Raw genomic sequence first — 16,245 nt, 5'->3', positions numbered from 1 at the left:
AAATGTGTGATATTTAAGTTCTTTGGTTTTTCTTGCTTTAAATTAAATATTGAGGTGATAAAACCTACTTATGAAACGTAGCATCTAAAAAAGTCAGAGTACATGCTATATCTTTGTACCGGCCACCTATTTTAAGAAAAAGAGCTTTATTATTAACTGTTACATCTCCTACATTCCCCTCCTCTACCAATACTTTTTTCATATTCTCAATTGTATGTTTGCCATTGTTTTTCTTCACAATTTCATCAGTTTTTATTCCTAAACAACATATTGCATGTTTTTGAGCCGAATATATGTGGAATTATAATGTCTTTTTTTGATCATGTTCTTTTGTGACTTTGTTGCTCAACATTATATTGTTGAAATTGTCCTTTGTTATATACAGTTATATTCCATGTTCACTATTTCATTAGATAAATTTACTCTTGGTTCTCATTTCATTATTTCTCTGGAGTGGGGTTTTTGTTTTTTGTTATTGTTGTTTTTGCTTATTCTTGTTTCTGTTTTTGTTTTGTTTTTATTTGGGGGAGGCTGTTTCTTGTTTTTGGCTGTACTGCCTGATTCCTAGGATCTCAGTTCCCCAATCAGGGATTCAACCTGGGCCTAGGGCAGTGAATACACTGACCACCAGGGAATTTCCCTATTTTGCTTTGTTTTCTCTATTACAGAGAATGTAGCTATCCTTGTTTCTTGTAGATGTACTAAAATAGTTTCTCTTGAGGGTATACCTACGGGTGGAATTAAGTTAAAGGTGTATACACATCACTTTGACTAGATAATGCCAAATTATTTTTAAAAATATTGGATCTATTTATACTCCTGTTGGCAAGGACAAGGGTTCTATTTGCTCCATATTCTCTTTAACATTTGGTATTATCAGACTTCTGGAAAGTCTTGTTTGTTTTCCCAAAGTTTTTTCTTTTGGGTCTTCGCTGCGATGGATGGGCTTTCCTTAGTTGTAGTGTGCAGGCTTAGTTGCCCTGCAGCATGTGGGATCTTCCTGTAACCAGGGGTCAGACCTGCGTTCCTTGAATTGGAAGGCAGATTCTTAACCACTGGACCACCAGGGAGGTCCTTTCCCAAAGCTTTTGATCTAGTGTCAAATGAGATGTCATCATAGACTTGACGTGTGTTGCCCTAGTTGCCAGTGCAGTTGCATACTATAATGTGTTTGACCATTGATACTTCCTCTGTGAAGTGCTTTTTTTGGTCTTGCCTATTTTTCAGTTAGGTTATTGATTTCTATCCTTGTCAGTTTACTTTCTTTATAGTATCTTTGGGTGAACAGAGGTGCTTAATTGTAATGCAGTGGAATTTTAATTTTTTCCTGTATGGATTTTACTTTCTGTGTCTTAGATTCTTCCCTGCCACCAAAAAGTTATTATTGTAGGATGAAGTAAGGGGACAAAGGGAGAAACAAAATCTTCCCTCTCCCATAAATTAGCTACATGGCCACATTCTGTACCACCAGGCAAAAGGATTCTCTCTTTTGGTTCTGTATCAAGGGTAGCTGCTGCTAAGTCTCTTCAGTCGTGTCCGACTCTGTGCGACCCCATAGACGGCAGCCCACCAGGCTCCCTCGTCCCTGGCATTCTCCAAGCAAGAATACTGGAGTGGGTTGCCATTTCCTTCTCCAATGCATGAAAGTGAAAAGTGAAAGTGAAGTCACTCAGTTGTGTCCGACTCTTGGCGACCCCATGGACTGCAGCCTACCAGGCTCCTCCGTCCATGGGATTTTCCAGGCAAGAGTACTGGAGTGGGGTGCCATTGCCTTCTCCAATCAAGGGTAGAGGGACTGTATTAATTTCTTTGCTATTTTACAAATTACCCTGTTCAATGACCTAAAACAACATCTGTTATCTCATGCTTTGCACAGGCCAGGGATCCATGTCGAATCTTCCGGCTCTGGGTTCGTCATGATGCTGCAGTCAAGGTGCTGGCTGGCACTGCAGCCATCTATCTCAGGGTTCAGCTGTGGGTGGATCTGCTTCCAAGTTCAGTCATGTGGTTGTCGGCAGGTTTCTGTTCCTCACAGGCTGTTGTCTGGGTTCTTGCTAAGTTTTGTCACATGGGCCTCTTCATAGGTCAGCTCACAATATATTGGTTGGCTTCACCAGGGAATAAATAAGATGGTAAGAGAAGATAAGCTCTGGGTGTGGTGGATGTTACTGCCTGTCCAGAGGGAAATAATCATACTCCAGCCTGTTGGGAATGTTGCTCAATGTGGGGATTATCTGAAAGGCCATTCCAGTGTGGGATTGACTGAAGCCTGTATTTGAGCTGCGCTAGATCTGCTTAGACCTGTTTCCCTCACTGTTGCTCTTCAAAGCACTTTGCAGTAAACCTTACACAAACACCTGTCTCAGAATCTATTTCCTAGGCAACCTGACTAGGACACAAGGCACTGTGTAACCCAAGACAGTAATGCTGAAGAAGCTGAAGTTGAACGGTTCTATGAAGACCTATAAGACCTTCTAGAACTAACACCCCCAAAAGATGTTCTTTTCGTGATAGGGGACTAAAATGCAAAAGTAGGAAGTCAAGAAATACCTAGAGTAACAGGCAAATTTGACCTTGGAGTACAGAATGAAGCAGGACAAAGGCTAATAGAGTTTTGCCAAGAGAACGCACTGGTCATGGCAAACACCCTTTTCCAACAGCACAAGAGAAGACTACACATGGACATCACCAGACAGATGGTCAGTACCAAAATCAGATTGATTATATTCTTTGCATCCAAAGATGGAGAACTCTATACAGTCAGCAAAAACAAGACCAGGAGCTGACTGTGGCTCAGATCATGAACTCCTTATTGCCAAATTCAGACTTAAATTGAAGAAGGTAGGGAAAACCACTAGATCATTCAGGTATGACCTAAATCCAGTCCCTTACCTTTACACAATGGAAGTGACAAATAGATTCAAGGGATTAGAGCTGATAGAGTGCCTGAAGAAATATGGACGGAGGTTCGTGACATTGTACAGGAGGCAGTGATCAAGACCATCCCCAAGAGAAGAAATACAAAAAGGCAAAATGGTTGTCTGAGGAGGCCTTACAAATAGCTGTGAAAAGAAGAGAAGTGAAAAGCAAAGGAGAAGAGGAAAGATACACCCATTTGAATGGAGAGTTCTAAAGAATAGCAAGGAGAGATAAGAAAGCCTTCCTCAGTGATCAGTGCAAAGAAATAAGAGGAAAACAATAGAATGGGAAAGACTAGAGAGCTCTTCAAGAAAACTAGAGATACCAAGGGAATATTTCATGCAGAGATGGGCACAATAAAGGACAGAAATGGTATGGACCTAACAGAAGCAGAAGATATTAAGAAAAGGTGGCAAGAATACACAGAAGAACTATACAAAAAAGATCTTCATGATCCAGATAACCACGATGGTGTGATCACTCACCTAGAGCCAGACATCCTGGAATGCGAAGTCAAGTGGGCCTGAGGAGGCATTACTATGAACAAAGCTAGTGGAGGTGATGGAATTCCAGTTGAGCTATTTCAAATCCTAAAAGATGGTGCTGTAAAAGTGTTGCGTTCAATATGCCAGCAAATTTGGAAAATTCAGCAGTGGCCACAGGACTGGAAAAGGTCAATTTTCATTCCAGTCCCAAAGAATGTTCAAACTACTGCACAATTGCACTCATTTACACGTTAGCAAAGTGATGCTCAAAATTCTCCAAGTGAGGCTTCAACAGTATGTGAACCGTGAATTTCTAGATGTTCAAGCTGGATTTAGAAGAGGCAGAAGAACCAGAAATCAAATTGCCAACATCCATTGGATCGTCGAAAAGGCAAGAGAGTTCTAGAAAAACATTTACTTCTGCTTTATTGACTGTGCCAAAGCCTTTGACTGTGTGGATCACAGCAAACTGTGGAAAATTCTTCAAGAGATGGGAATACCAGACCACCTGACCTGCCTCCTGAGAAATCTGTATGCAGGTCAAGAAGCAACAGTTAGAACTGAACATGGAACAACAGTCTGGTTCCAAATCGGGAAAGGAGTACGTCAAGGCTGTATATTGTCACCCTGCTTATTTAACTTATACGCAGAGTACATCATGAGAAATGATGGACTGGATGAAGCACAAGCTGGAATCAAGATTGCCGGGAAAAATATCAATAACCTCAGATATGCAGATGACACCACACTTATGGCAGAAAGCGAAGAAGAACTAAAGAGCCTCTTGATGAAAGTGAAAGAAGAGAATGAAAAAGTTGGCTTAAAACTCAACATTCAGAAAACTAGGATCATGGCATCCGGTCCCATCACTTCATGGCAAAGAGATGGGGAAACAATGACAGACTTTATTTTTGGGGGCTCCAAAATCACTGCAGATGGTGACTGCAGCCATGAAATGAAAAGACTCTTGCTCCTTGGAGGAAAAGTTATGACCAACCTAGATAGCATATTAAAAAGCAGAGACATTACTTTGGCAACAGAGGTCCATCTAGTTAAATCTATGGTTTTTCCAGTGGTCATGTATGGATGTGAGAGTTGGACTATAAAGAAAACTGAGTGCCAAAGAACTGATGGTTTTGAACCATGGTGTTGGAGAAGATTCTTGAGAGTAAGGACTGATGCTGAAGCTGAAACTCCAATACTTCGGCCACCTGACGCAAAGAACTGACTCATTTGAAAAGACCGATGCTGGGAAAGATTGAAGGTGGGAGGAGAAGGGGGCGACAGAGGATGAGATGGTTGCATGGCATCACTGACTCAATGGACATGAGTTTGAGTAAACTCCAGGAGTTGGTGATGGACAGGGAAGTCTGGTGTGCTGCAGTCCACAGGGTTGCAAAGAGTCAGACACAACTGAGCAATTGAGCTGAACTGAACTGTACCCAAGACAGCAGGACAGAAGACTCTCTGCTTTACCTAGTTGCATGTGTGTACATGTGAATCTAGAGCCATTGCTCACAAGTAGAAGTACATATGGATCTGTATATGGCTTCTGTTTGTCCTAAGCAGCTGTCTTTTCTCCCGTGCTTATTTGAGACCACATTCACAGTATGTGGTTATCTCAATAGGACCACACCCTTGATGGGTTTCATATTCGGATCATTTAAGGATTGGCCTCCACATCTCACCCATATCTCCTTAAAAATTAAGGCTCCTGAAATGCTGAGCCTTTCTTATCTCCTTTGCTACAGTAACATTATGAAGAAAAGTGAAAACTCTCCTCAGTGGGCTTTAGGACACACCCATCTCACGGCCACTGATACAGGTGATCCGTAGTGGTCTTGCTGACTGAGAAAGGGAGGAGGCTAAGCTATCTCCAATAAGTTTTAAAACTTAAGACAGATATGAAAAACAAAACTACTAAAACAAAATACAGAATATCAAAGTAGAGAAGGATTTGTTAGGCACAAATAATACCCATAAAAGGGAAAAATGATAAATTTGGCTACATCAAAACCCAAAACTTAAATATTATGACAAGACAAAAGAAAAATAAGTGGCAAACTGGGAAAATATTTCTCTAATCTAATATTTAGGATTTCTATCTACTGTCTACAACAAAATTTTGAAAATCAATGAGAATATCAGCACAAAGGAAAATGATATGAATAGATAATAGAAGCAAAAAGAAAGCTGATAGTTGTTATGCATGCCACAAGTAATTCAGCTGCATTTATAAGCAGAAATACAAAGCTGCCTGGGATGACATCAAATTCATCAGGTTGTCAAAATCAAAAGGTCCAAGAAACCCATATGTTGGTGAGGATTTCAGGAAATGGTATATACTTGAACTCCTGGCATAAGTGAGGCTGTTCTGTCAACACTGGAGAGTGATTTGGTAATATCTAGTCAATTTGAAAACACCTATCCTGCAATTTAGGTGTATAGGTTAAGAGAAACTCTAGCACATGTATACAGAGAGACATGATACAAAGATACTGCTTATAGTACTGTGTGTAATTTTTTAAAGGCCCATCAGAATTAATCAGTTATTAATATCAGTTACAATATTGTTAATCAATGAAAATACATAATGTAGACTTAGTTGTATGTAATCACATAGTTAACAGTCTTGAATAGGAGAAGCAATGTGATTTATATATATTATAAAGTAAAACCCACCATTCTGTTGTAGCTATCTGACAGAATGAAAGTTTTTTATAAAGAAAGGACCAGAAGAAATACATAAAATTCTTAAATTTTGCAGTAGTACTTTAGGGAGGAAGAGAGGGACCTGGGAAACAAAAGGACTTTGCCTTGTTTTTTTCTTAACTGTCCGTCTTCCAGCATGTTGTGCTTATCTTCCTTCTCCATAGAATACTAAAGTAGTAAGGAGACCAGGGGCTGCCTGTTTGTCACATTCAAAGGCTTAATTTCAGTTTTGATGAGCGTATTTTTGTTGTTGTTTGTTTTTTGGCTGTGGCATGAGGGGTTTAGTTCCCCAACCAGGAATGAACCTGTGTCCCCTGCAGTGGAAGCGTGGAGTCTTAACCATTGGACCTCTAGGAAAGGTTTTCGGTTTTTTAATTTCTGTAGCATTTGAACTGAATTGACTATTGATCTCCCTTCTAGAAACATCTTCTCATACCCATAAATATCATGGCCGTCGCTTGGTTTCCTCTGAATCTGACTGCTACCTTTAGAGCTGCAGCTGTATGTAAGGAAAAGTAAACCTCTTTCCCATCTCAGCGCACCAGTTCTCAGAAGTAACCAGTGTAATCTCTCAGAATCTAATCTCCCCCACCAACACCACCCATGTACATACAAGTGTGATTTTATTTGTCTGTGTCTATAACACATGTGTATACATAGTGTCCACTCTGTGCTTTCCAGTTGTCTTTTGATATTTTATTAATATCAAATGTCAGTAATATATATCTGCTTCCCTTTTAACAGTTGCATGTTATTAAGGTTTAAGATTTATATCTTGGAATGAGAGGTAACACCAAGAACAGCACACCCTGAGCTCATTTCATTTCTTGTTAATGAATATTTCCAAAGGCACTGTTCTCTTGGGAAAGAAGGGGTTCTCTAGAGTACCATAGATAGTATCCAGGCCAATAAAGAACTGTTCACCTGGCTAGTTAGACCAGGCACAGAAATGTCAAACCACATGGAGAGCTTTAGTGGGAGTAATAGCAGAGCATGGCTTTAAGTCAGCACATGGCTAATACTGAATGGTTAGGATGGAGGTTAAACGTAGGGCTGTGAGTGAGATTAGAAGTCTCCAGAGTAGAGATGTCCATTCATTTGGTACAGAGAGCAGTACTTACTAGGGCCAAGGACAGCATCCTTCAGACGCTGGGGACAGAAATATGTGGGCTGGGTCGTCACCAGAAGAGCTAGGAGAGTGAGCTATTACAGACTTCAGAAAGGAAATGTGTGTGAATGGTCCAAAGTGGATGACATAAGGGAAAGAATAAGAATAGTTCAGTTTGGGGGAGAAGGATGGGTTGGTGGTGGGGGAGAGTTGTTTAGTGCCACCACACTTGGTGGCAGTGTAGAATGAACTGGAACTTCTGGAAGAAAGGTAATGCCCTGATATAAACCTATTTAAATTATGGACTGCTTTCACTTAAGAATGGTTGAAATTATTAGGACACTTACCCTTGAGTGAGAAATGACTTTCATTATTGTCTTTTAACATCAAAAAGTGTTTTTTTGTGTGTTGTTGTTTTACAGCATGCATGTCTGCTTTTTATTTTTTAGGCCTTTTAAAAGATTAAAGTGTGTAGCCACATGGAAAATTAATGATATGATTCCAGTTTTAGAAATAAATGGAATAAGACACTTTGAAGCTAAACCATCTCCAGATTTGTAGGTTAGGAATCAAGAATAGTTAAGACTTAGGTTTAAGGCAAAAAATAGATACTTAAGTTATTTCATAAAGTTGATATAAAAATAGTGTGATTTTTAACACCACCACACAGATTTATTTTAAACCAGAAATAGGATCTGCTTATATATTTAAAATGACTGTTTTAGATCAACACCATTTATTTGAGTATTAAGTAAATTTAGCTTCTAGAATTTTTCTTTCTAGAGAAAAGAACCACAAACTTGCTTTTCGCTGTACCAAGGCTTTTTTTCTGTTTAGAATATATTTTATTCAAAGGAGAGGAAATAGATTTTTTTCCTCTTCCTGCTGAAGAAGCTAAAGCTATTTAAAGCTGGTTCCTCACTATTAAAAGGCTTGAATGTCTGCTATTAGGTAATTAATGACTTTCTATAGTCAGTCTTCTCTGGAGTATTTTTCTTTAAAACCTCACCTGGAAATGGTTTTTAAATGATTGTTTTGTGGCCCTGAAATTTCTTGTTCATATCATAAGAGAATGATTACTGAATGCCTAAGTTCTATACCCAGTTCTTTTTCAGCCCTGAGAAGTTAACTGGCCAGGGGTTAATTTGAGTGTGGTATATAATCTTTGGAAAAATGTTTTAAGTAACATAACCTGGAAATTACAGTCCTGTTCATTACAATTTTTCTTGAGGGTCAGTCTGTGCCTTTAGATTTTCTAATAAAATATGTACGTATATGTGTATCTGTGTGCAAAGGATAGAACCTGGTGCTGGCGAAAGGTTTGGTGGATTCAGAGCTTTGCTGGGGATCATTTACATTGGTTGGTACGAGCCCTTTGGGGATAAATTTAGCAGTCATTCTACTTCTCAGGAGCTGTCTTAGGAGGTAGTCTAGATTCTAGAAACAGGCACATATTTGGACATAGATATCCCACAGCTTTCTTCCTGCCCACTGCAGAGCTTTGGTATGGTTGAATTTGGGTGACTGTAATATTGATAACTTCATTTGGGGATTTAGAAGACACATTGAACTTTTCATATGTCTGGTATAAGTTAAATATTTGCCATGCTGGCTCTAATAAGTACATTTGGCTTCTTTGTTAGTTTAAAATTCTATCCCTTGGGTTCCTAGGAGTATGAGTCTTCTTTGTGACCAACAATGGCTTGGCAGGTGATACAGACTCCCGAGTTTCTGAAGCGCTTGATCTGATCTAACAGTAATAGTAATAGTAATAATTTTTCTCCCTTGCCCCTTTCTTGTGCTCCCCTTACATATTTCAAAGGACACATTCATATAATAAAAGCTCTAAAAAGTTTAATCATTTCACTGGATTTTGTTGTAACTGAAACAAGTGTTTTGTTAACCTTTTGAACAGAAGACTGCCATTTGTTAGCTCTGTGACCTTGTCTTTCTTTTCTCTGTAAAATGGGGGAAAACCCTGTATATGGTGATTATGCGCATTACTTGAGATGAGTTTTTAAGGCACTTTGTATAATGCTTGGCACATAATAAGCACTCCATAAGGTGACAGGGGTTTTTATTTAGCTGTGGTTCTTCTAGTCTAATTGAAGACATGGGATCAGCAGATACAAAACGATAGAAAACTCTAATTGGGAGAGAAGATCATTTGTTGGAGGCTAGATGGATAAAATAGGTTTGGACCAAACTTGCAGGAGTCTATAAGTTAAGTCTGTGTGATAGAACTTTCTTCACTGGTAGATATAATCTATATTTGCAGTATCCAGTATGGTAGTCACTAGGCATACTGAGCACTTGATATGTGGGTAGTGTGACTGAGGAACTAAATTTAAAACTTTATGAACTATTATTTGAATTTAAAATGAAATGGTTGGATGTGGCTACCATATTGGACATGGGCAAAAGTGAGCTTAAAGTGAAATGAAGAATTTGTTTCCCAAGAAGTAGAATACAAATAAAAACTGCTAATCAATTAATCCTTTTATAATCTTAAAATTCATTATATAATGCTGTTTGCTTTCTTGTAGGTCTCCAATTGAGAAACATGGCACTGTTTTTCCTGCACTCTACCCACCTATTGCTGGACTTCTGTTGTAACAAGTTGGCAAACACTGGCTGGAACTGGGCTGCAATAAAACATGCCAGTATCAGTGCTGACAAGAGCCTAACAAGTGCCAACTTACAGATGATTACGCATTTTGAATTCTAATGAACTGTTTTAACCTTCAGGAAGAATTGTAAAGACCTGTACATAGCACAACATGACCCGGATAATATATATACTGTTCATGTACATCCACAAATACATCTTGTACCAAATAATGCTTTCTCGTAGTGAAATAAGAATCGTGTAAATTCTAAAAAATTTAGCAGGTTTTCTTCCCTATTCATTGTTTCTTATCAGTTTTAAAAGACTCCTTAAAGCATGTCAGATAAACAGCAATTAGGATTAAAAGTTTCCATTTAATTTCCTTTAAACCATCGAGGCTTCATTAAACTCTTTCCACCTACTAAACTTTTGTATCTTCTTTGTTTTGACACACTCCCCTTTGCTTTTATCTCTTCTGTCTGCCAGAAAGTTTTCAAATCATTTAGTTCAAATACCGAAATACTCAGTAAGCAACTACTTGATTTTTAATGATGACTTCAGAGGAGCGGTCATCACGAGGTGCTTTCTCCCTTTTGTATTGTACCTGCACCCATCTCTCAGATTGGATACAGCAATAACATTTTTCTGTCGTTGAGAGCTCTTGAATTCAGTCATTATCCCTAGGAACTAACAAGAGTTAGTTCTGAATTCAATTCAGATTTTAAATGATTGAAATTTACTCCCAACAACACAAAACTCTGATTTGGTTTTATTTTTGCCCTCAGTTACCTAATGTGAAGGTTGGATGAATAAAGCATGCACAGCTACAGGCTTTCTACTTAACTTCTGGGTTTGCCATTAAAAATGCTGTTTACCCTCATACCCTTCCCCTTAGCCCTTCATATTTCTTTGCCTCTATTCTTCTAATACTGCAGAATTTTCTCACCTATTGTACAAAGAAATTGCGATGTATATTTTCATGTAATTTGATTTTGGAATTCTGTCACCTTATGTAGTGAGTTCTTCCAAAATATAATTTTTTTCCAATAATTTGTCAAGTTGTTGGCTTTTATTGTATTGAATGAAGGTTATAATAATGTGTCAGAGAAGTGCAGTTTAGAAAAATCTCAGGTTGATTCCTTATGCAAACAAACTTAATACTTGAAAATCACACGGCCATGGCAGTATATGTATTGGACTCTCTGTGGATTCTTATATGAATCTCAAAGCATTACAGGGCTATAAATGCTTTGCTGTTTGACATACAGATTCTGTCACTGACATAGTCCACTTGGGTTTTTCTTACTGTTTGAGCATAAATATATTTCATACTATAAGTTTTCTAAAACAGTTTTCAGGAAGTGGTAAAATAAGCATGTGCAATGTTAAAGGTGGGCCCAGGTTTCTGTGTTTGGTGTGAAGTTGGGACTGGGACAGTGTTTGGCATAGAAGGGGCAGAACTTGAAACAGTACCTGATGAGACATGGTGTTTAACTGTGAGAATCAGTGAGAACTGGTACATCTCTGCTTTGTGGGGTTTGGAGAAATTATTTGACAGAATGAAAGGATTCCTGCAAGAAGCCAGTCCTTTAAAAACTTTGTGTGTCCTTTATAAAGTGAAATAATTGAGGATGTAGTCAGAGTAGAGAGTGATTTTTCTAAATCTCAGCCTCTTCTTCACTCTGAAGCATTAAAAAACAAAAAGCAAGCCTGTAAATGTGTGATGGCTGAATGTGAAACTGTTTTGAGTCACTGCAGCCAGTTTTCTCCAAGAACTTCGCTTGTGACTTTACTTTTTCAAAGACTCTGTCAGCACTATTTCCCTGAAGTACCAGTACTGCATACCTACCTGGGACTTTGAATGCCATCCCTTTTATTCTTAAATTCCCATGTGATGGTGGTTCGTGGCAAGATGGAGTCTGAATTTTGCTCTCTTGTGGCTGTAATTCTCCTAGCAATCTCTTGAGTTAAAACCTGGGATTTGACTCTTCAGGGAGGAGCAAAGGACCAAGTAACTCAGGGACAACTATTCTTAAACTCTTAAGTGCCACTTTTTGCAGTTACTTTGGTGTAATCGTATGTTTTTTAGGGCTAGATCTTGAGGAGTTGGAGAGCCAGAAATGAGCAAACCTCTTGATGCCCTTTACCACCTGGTGCCCTGACCATGCTACATATGGAAACACAAACCTCCAGAGATGTTTCAGCTTCCTCTGTCAGAGATGTCATCTGTGCCTTTCCCAGCGTTCATCTGACAGTGTGAATCTAAATGGCTCTACATTTGATGTTAAACCACACTCAGGTGACACTAATTCCGGTGGCTTTTGTCCCAGCAATGCCTCATCATTTTGTGTGAGGTGAGTCCTCTGCTTTAGGGAAAGGATTTTTCTCCCTGACCACGTGCCAACTATCAACAACACCTGTATAGTCTTATGGATTGTAGAACTGTTGGCTGTTTCCTAAGTTTACTCCAATTTCTTGTAAAGGCTTATCGATTTCAGTCTGGGCTCATAATGAGATGGACGATTTCCGTGGCTTTCTGGCCTCTTTTGGTGAGCTTAAAATCCAAATGAGGTTGGTTTCCTTGTCATTACAAGGTAATATCTTTGTGAGGTTTTTCGACTAGTTCTGTGATCACTCGGGTGTCATAGTATCTTTAATGGCCTTCATTGTTGGTTGTGAAATTTTATTTTATATGCTCATTCACCCTCTACAAATCTGCCCATTTGGGATTGTCATGCCTGTGTATCTTTGCCCATCTGGTCTCCAGTTGGTGGAATTACCTTTTGTGTACTGCCACTTCTCAGCATCTTTGAAATTTGACCTAATGTTGCTTCATTCCAGTTTTTTTTTCCTGTAATTTGTTGATTGTATTTATATGAGAGTTCTGTTGTGATGTTTACTGTATTGTAAAGCACCTGGATCATGTGATGGGTGCTCTATGAATCAATAAATGATGACTTAGAGGCTGTATCATGAGCTGTTTTGGTTTTAGGGTGCAGGTCTCCAAAGTAAGTTATGGTATTCTTTCTATATAAACAGCACATGATACCAAAGGGTCCACAGGGGAATCTTGATAAATAATTTTTAAAACTTCATTTAAAGAAGGAACCAGAAGGTAGGAAGTTCACTTGACTTCCAATCTCATATAATAGTCTTAAAATTTCCAGTATGGGGCCAGCCACCATTCATCATCAGAATTTCATGCATGCTGATTTAGAACCTTATGTAAAATAAAAAGAGCACCTGTTAGAGCATTATTGGGGATTTTGTCTGTAGCCTAAACTGGCTCAACCATGAAAATAAGCTAAAAGGTAACCCAGACTCAGATGTGAGTGAACTGGAAGAGACCCAGAGGCACCATCTCAGTCACCACCTTCCCTTCTCTAAACAGATGGGCAAACCTGACCCAGACACCTGCCCAGGATCAGTAAGTGGCAAATGAGGCAAGACCTGCGTACTTTTTTCCCCTTAATTTTTCCAAATTAACATTTTTTTCTAAAGGATTGCAAACTCCAACAGGATTCAGGATGTGAATATTCAGCTTTTTACCCTGCATCCTTAAATATAGTTTTGTATCGGTTTGGAGGTGTTGAAAGTTTGTCTTTCTTGATAGAAGTTGCCAGTGGTTTAAAGGCCTCTTCAGAAAAGAACAAGGAGCCAGATCTCTTAATCACAAGAAGAAAATCCTCCTTCAGGGTAGTTTGGGGAAAACGGTGGCTTGTTTTTCAGTTTTAATTTTTCTGAAAAATATATTTGAAATAAAACTGTTATAGAAAGGTCTAGATGATGTTCCTAAACTTTAAATGTCAGTTTTAAGCATAATGATCTATTCAAGGTACATAGCAATAAAGTTTTATTTGGATGCCATTTCCAATGCAAATGAACCAGTTCTTGACTGTGCCTACTGTGTGCAATGCCCTAGGCTTTGAGGAAGGACCCGTTGATTTTCCATCTCTCTCTAGAGTTGGTAACACTTCACCAAATTAAAAATTTTCATTTTCTGGAGGACTGCAAACCTCAACAGGATTCAATTCTCACAGCTAAGTATTTCCAGGATAAGGAACTTTTGGTTGCCCAGTTTCAGATGGTGTAACCTGGCTGCCAAGGTAGGACAAGGCTTCCTGTTCCACTGAGTCTGCACACCCCACTGAGCTGCACTGAAACGATTAAGAAGGAATTTGAATCCTATTCACATAAGTGAAATAAACTGAAGGTGAAGGGAAAGGCTTTCACAAAAGGCAACCAGACACATCCTGGACACAGGAGCTGCACAGAAGGTCACAGACAGGTACTTGGTTTTCCCTTACCAGCAGTCTCCATTAGAAACAACTATAATAGTACTGTGTGTGTAAGGAACTGTAATAGCATAGTGACTTCCCCTTATTCCTAACGAGCACCAGAAGTCAAGTTCCTCTTCACTGAGCCTCCACTTTGTGGCAGGCTTGTGCTAGATGTTCTTTTTGTAAGGGATCTAGTCAAATCCTAAGAAGGATCCACAGGCATAAACAGGTTCAGAGTAATTTATGAAGACTGGAGCAAGTAAATTTGATGGCCGGGATTCAGTTTCACGAACTCCCTTACTTGGTGCTTTACCTCTTAGCTTTGGAACAGTTTTTCCAAGGTCACATAGAGAGTTAATATGTTGAGGCCAGTACTTGAACCCAAATCATGGGACTACCAGGCTAGTGATTGCCTCCCTCCCGTTCTACCGTGAAATGACACTGCCTCCCTAGAAAGAGTCTGTTCTCCTGTGCTCTTCAGGCAGGCAGCATTTAACTATTCATGCACTTCATGCTCCCTGTCGGAGACAACTCCACACAACGTTCTTCCATATCAGACAAGATGTGAATTAGGTCTAAAATGTCTATATTTTAGATCACATCTAATGTAGCTCCATCCAAGCCTATAGGGTGTAATTCACTAAGTACTCCAGATGTTTAGTTTCACAGGATGTATTAAGTCCAGAGTTTTTATGCCAGTAAGTCTACTCAGAACACAAGGGCCCAGAGACAGGGCTGTATTAATATTACAGATATCACTAAGAGTGCTTTCACTTCTGTTAGAGGGTTTCTTGAAGTTAGGCTGTGATAAGGTAGTAAAGCCCTTGAGTTGATTAAATCCCTTAAGATGAGTTCTTGTTTGACTGTGGGCATCTAGTCCAAGCAAAATTTGTTTGCTCCTACATGTGTACTACTCTAAAGCAGAGGATCCCTGGTTTTCATCAGATTCTAAAAGGAAGTCACAATCCCCCTAGTCTAACTCCCTCTTGAAATCGTTGGAGAATCTGATGAAACAGCCTAGACCTTGCAGAGATTTGCCCATGATCAACACTACAAATCAGCAGCAAAGCCAAGTTTGAACTCAGTTCTCCTGACTCCTGGTGTAGCTCACAGCAACAGCTCATCAAATATTCTGAGCACCTGCTGTATGCCAGACACTAGGCTAGCGCTGGTGAAGGGGCAAAAGTAAGTCGTATGATAGAAACCCAGCCATCAGCTATGGCATTACTTCCTGACCACTTTTAGGTTATGACCTAGAATATATTTGTAGGGCATTCTGACAGAGGAGCCTGGGGGGCTGCCGTCTATGGAGTCGCAGAGTCGGACACGACTGACGCGACTTGGCAGCAGCAGCTTAGGATAACAGATGAGGCTGCCTCTGCTTGGCTACCCTAATGGCCCCAAGGGCTCACCATTCTTGACATGGAAGCACTGAGCTATGGCACCTCTTTTGGGTCTGGCAAGTACTCCCCTGCCCGCCTTAGTCTAAGGGCTGCTTGCTTAGTGCAGCTCTACATACCTCCCTGTCCATTCCTCCTCCCACATCTTCAGTGTCTTGTCACAACGAGGACACCATTTCCCTGAGCACACCACTGTTCCCACACATTTCAATACCCTCTCCCCTTTCATTGCCTTGGTATCCCTCATCCAGAATTCCTCCTCCTTCCTCAAAAATTTAACCCCATGACTATTGTTTCCAAATTCCTTCTCCATTCCATCTCACATTCAGTAATGCTTAACCTAAGCAGCACCGAAAATTTATCTTCAGATCCTTCCCCTTTCCCCCTTATTCTCTGCTTCTGCAGACAGGTGTCTTCTGAAAGGCCTGAAACCAAGCCTTCCAACTTCCTTTTCTTCACTCTTTTTTGGTTCCCTTGTCTAAGAACTTCAACCATAAAAGTGATGGCATCAAGCAATCTCCTTATCTCTTCCCTCTTTCACATCTATCCACAAGCACATTCTTGTATTCTAATGTCTTGGTAGAAAACAGGGACTTGCCTGAAATCTACAGATATCACTTCCCCTAAATTCCTGCAGGGCATCCTGCCTCCCCAAGGACCTTGAACTTCATTAGCTTTTCCGTCTCTTTTGGTTCTCTCTCAGCCTCTCACATCTTTACAAACACCTAAAACC

General features: G+C 39.6%; 1 protein-coding gene across 1 annotated transcript in view; it reads left to right on the top strand.

The window, feature by feature from the left end:
• Nucleotides 1–13,402, top strand: part of UBE2G1 (ubiquitin conjugating enzyme E2 G1) — an 88,854-nt gene extending 75,452 nt beyond the window's left edge. The window contains exon 6 of the mRNA XM_068976457.1: nucleotides 9,771–13,402. The gene's annotated coding sequence lies outside the window, so the exon portion shown is untranslated. The remainder of the gene's footprint in view (nucleotides 1–9,770) is intronic.
• The last annotated feature ends 2,843 nt before the right edge of the window (nucleotides 13,403–16,245 follow it).

This window comes from Capricornis sumatraensis, chromosome 8 (genome assembly GCF_032405125.1).
Source record: "Capricornis sumatraensis isolate serow.1 chromosome 8, serow.2, whole genome shotgun sequence".
Taxonomy (NCBI): domain Eukaryota; kingdom Metazoa; phylum Chordata; class Mammalia; order Artiodactyla; family Bovidae; genus Capricornis; species Capricornis sumatraensis.
The sequence above is the reverse complement of the archived record's forward strand: the minus strand, read 5'-3'. Positions and strand labels throughout refer to the sequence as shown.